This window comes from Callorhinus ursinus, unplaced genomic scaffold, assembly GCF_003265705.2.
Source record: "Callorhinus ursinus isolate GAN/ISIS: 27379988/994484 unplaced genomic scaffold, GSC_fseal_2.0 scaffold20, whole genome shotgun sequence".
In the NCBI taxonomy this organism is placed as follows: Eukaryota; Metazoa; Chordata; class Mammalia; order Carnivora; family Otariidae; genus Callorhinus; species Callorhinus ursinus.
The window spans coordinates 30665314-30669091 of NW_027397082.1; the positions used below are offsets into that span (position 1 = coordinate 30665314).

Genomic DNA, 3778 nt, shown 5'->3' on the forward strand with positions numbered 1-3778 from the left:
ATGAAAGTGAAGTTCACAAAGGTTAACTTCCTTTTCAAAGATGACCCATCTCTCAGGTGTTAGAACTCGGTATTGAACAAGTATTAAATTCAGGTCCTTTTGATTCAAGACCAACTGCCTAAACCATTTTTCTCTCAGCCTAGCCAATTTCTTGGATAGGCAAATAACTTAATCATATGCTCCTCTAAAATCTTTGTATTCCCTGATGTCTTTATTGTAGGTTAAGGACAACAGGCATGCTGCTGTAGAAGGAGATGCCCATAGAAATGGGGAATGGAACAACTGTCCAAGAATTCATCTTGGAGGGATTTCCTGCCATCCAGCACCTGGGAAAGGTCCTCTTCCTGGTGCACCTGCTGGCATACCTGGCATCCATTGCAGGCAATGCTGTCATAATCACCATCACCTGTGCTGACTCCCGGCTCCACACACCTATGTACTTTTTCCTCAGCACTTTCTCCTTCTTGGAGTGTTGTTTCATAAATGCTGTTATTCCTAAGTTGTTGGTCATCTTTCTCTTAGGCAGGCAAACTATTTCCTTTCCTGCCTGTTTCATACAAGCCTTTGTCTTTTTATTTCTGGGAGCAGCAGGTTTCCTCCTCATAGCAGTGATGTCTCTGGATCGGTATCTGGCCATTTGCAAGCCTCTGCATTACCCGACCATCATGAACCTGAAGACTTGCTTCCTCTTGGTCACTGCCTGCTTCGTTTTGGCCTTCCCTCTCATCACTGGTCCACTAGTAAAGATTTCCCAGTTATCCTTCTGTGGTCCCCATGTCATCCCCCACTTCTTCTGTGACATCGGCCCCCTGATTCATCTCTCCTGTTCTGACACCAGGTCTTTTGAAATGTTGGCTTTTGTTCTTGCTTTGGTTATCCTTTTGACATCCCTTGTCATAACCATCATTGCCTACAGCAACATAGTAGTCACCATCATGCGACTCCCGTCAGCGAAGGAGAAACAGAAAGCTTTCTCCACCTGCTCATCTCACCTCATAGTCCTCTCGCTGATGTATGGCAGCTGTGTGTTTATATATGTGAAACCAAAGCAAACAAACAGGCTGGACTCCAACAGGGAGGCTGCCCTTGTGAACACGGTGGTGACCCCACTGCTCAACCCTGTCATCTACACTCTGCGGAACAAGCAGGTCCACCAGGCTCTGAGGGAGACAATGTGCAGAACGAAAATGTCAAGATAAAAATAAAATCACATGGCCTTGGAGTGGAAGACTTCTGAGAACCAGGTGTCTTCATTCTGGCCAATAATATGAGGTCAAGTGCATTTTCTCTGGCTACCTCACCTGAACACTGTACATCCCTAGAAAAATGGAAATCTGTTTTCAAAAAATCCTTTACTGAATTTTTATTCTTCCCTCTCATAGAAGCCATGTGCTTGAAATTTCCAAAATTTTGCAGATTCATACACTTTTTATTTCACTTCTCTCTAGCCATAAACATAGCACAACAAAACTAATAATGATTTACCAAAAGGCATTTGGATAATTAATATTATAGAAGGTTGTATATTATGTTGTGTTTAGGAAGAAAAGGATGGAAATAGTACCAATACTTGGGTCCATATTCCCTCCAAGGAAATAATGGTCATAGTACCCTTCACCTTGGAATACATATGGATTGCATCAAGTATGCTCTGAAATGCTGTTCTTGGCCCTTAGCTTAGCTCTCTATATATTTATCAATCTCATGCTGGAGAGAAACAGAATTGTTCTAAGGCTTAGACCATTCTCTAAGGAGAGGGAATGACCACACCATCCCTTGGCTAATCAGTTCCTATTTCCTAAATTATTTATTCTAGCTACAGCCCCTCAGATGCATGATGCATACATATGATCAGTTCCTATCTTAAAGCTGTTACCACAGATCGTTTGTGTATATCAGTGGAAGAGAACACTTATTTCATACTTCTATAATTTCTCCCAAAGATTCAAGTTGGGGGAGCCTAAGTTATTTGCTTATATACTTTATAGTGTAATGAAAATAAACAAATTAAACATTTTTTCCTGGTTGACTGGTTTTTGTCAACTATAATGTTATCTTCTGATTGATAACCTACTTTAAAAACAACATTTCCATGAACTCAGTCTTTAAACTTTTGTACTTTTTGCATCTATTTTCCAGCTAGGATATGTCTATTTTTTTTTTCAGAGGAAACATCTCTAAAAGATTAACACAATTGTTATTTTACTTTTAAACCAAACCCTGAGGCTAAATATCAAATTCATTTTATGAAACAGATTCTATACTATGATTAGATCCTGTTTGCCCTCCATGGTCCTATTACAAATTTCAATTTCATCTGATTGACAATGAAGAAATATCAAACATGCCCTAAAAATTCACAGATGATTATCTATACACACTGTATTAACAGGAGTTTGGAAAAGACAAGATCAGAGTGGGAAAATGTGTACAGATACTGTACCCATTCTCTTTTCCAACAAAAGAGTGCAGGCTTAGGGAAGTGGCAGTAGGGATGGAATGCAAAGGGACCAGATTAGACTCTGAATCATTTGCACTGGACAACTCTGGTGCTCCCTTCAACTAACTGGTCAACTTCCAAAAATACATGTCTTCTCTTCATAAAACATGAAGATTGAGTTAGATAATCTCTAGGGTCCACTTGAGAATACTCAGGGACATAGCAAAAAGATGCTACAGGAACATGGAAATAATGTTCCACCCTGGGAGTTGAACTACTGAAGAGTGTATGGAAGTCGGGAGGGAGGGGAGGAGCAAGATAGCAGAGGAGTAGGAGACCTATATTTTGTTTGATCCCAGGAATTCAGCTAGATAGGGATCAAACCATTCTGAACACCTATGAACTCAACAGGAGATCGAAGAAAAGAAGAGCAGCAATTCTGTGAACAGAAAAGCAACCACTTTCTGGAAAGTCTCTTCTGATTTGTTTAGCGTATATTTTTCTGTCTCTCATTCATCTATTGTCCTCTGGACAAAATGACAAGACAGAAAAAAAATCACCTCAAAAAAAAAAAAAAAAAACACCAAGATGCAGTACCGACTGCCAGGGATCTAATCAATACAGACATTAGTAAGATGTCGGAAATACAGTTCAGAATGACAATTTTAAAGATACTAGTTGGGCTTGAAAAAAGCATGGAGAATATTAGAGAAACCCTTTCCGGAGAAATAAAAGAACTAAAATCTAACCAAGTCGAGATCAAAAAGGCTATTGATGAGGTGCAATAAAAAACGGAGGCTCTAACTGCTAGGATAAATGAAGCAGAAGAGAGAATTAGTGATATAGAAGACCAAATGATGGAAAATAAAGAAGCTGAGAAAAAGAGAGATAAACAACTACTGGACCACGAGCGCAGAATTTGACAGATAAGTGATACCATAAGATGAAACAATATTAGAATAATTGGGATCCCAGAAGAAGAAAGAGAGAGAGGGGGGCAGAAGGTATACTGGAGCAACTTATAGCAGAGAACGTCCCTAATTTGGGGAAGGAAACAAGCATCAAAATCCAGGAGGCACAGAGAACCCCCCTCAAATTCAATAAAAATAGGCCGACACCCCAACATCTAATATAAAACTTAAAAGTCTCAGAGACAAAGAGAAAATCCTGAAAGCAGCTCAGGACAAGAGATCTGTAACCTACAATGGTAGAAACATTAGATTGGCAACAGACCTATCCACAGAGACCTAGCAGGCCAGAAAAGACTGGCATGATATCTTCAGAGCACTAAATGAGAAAAATATGACAGCCAAAAATATTATATCCAGCTAGGCTGTC

The 3778-nt window shown here is 39.7% G+C and overlaps 1 pseudogene; it reads left to right on the plus strand.

Annotated features, from left to right (window-relative positions):
- Positions 1-236: 236 nt before the first annotated feature.
- On the plus strand, positions 237-1199 carry LOC112830634 (olfactory receptor 6C74-like; annotated as a pseudogene).
- Positions 1200-3778: the final 2579 nt, after the last annotated feature.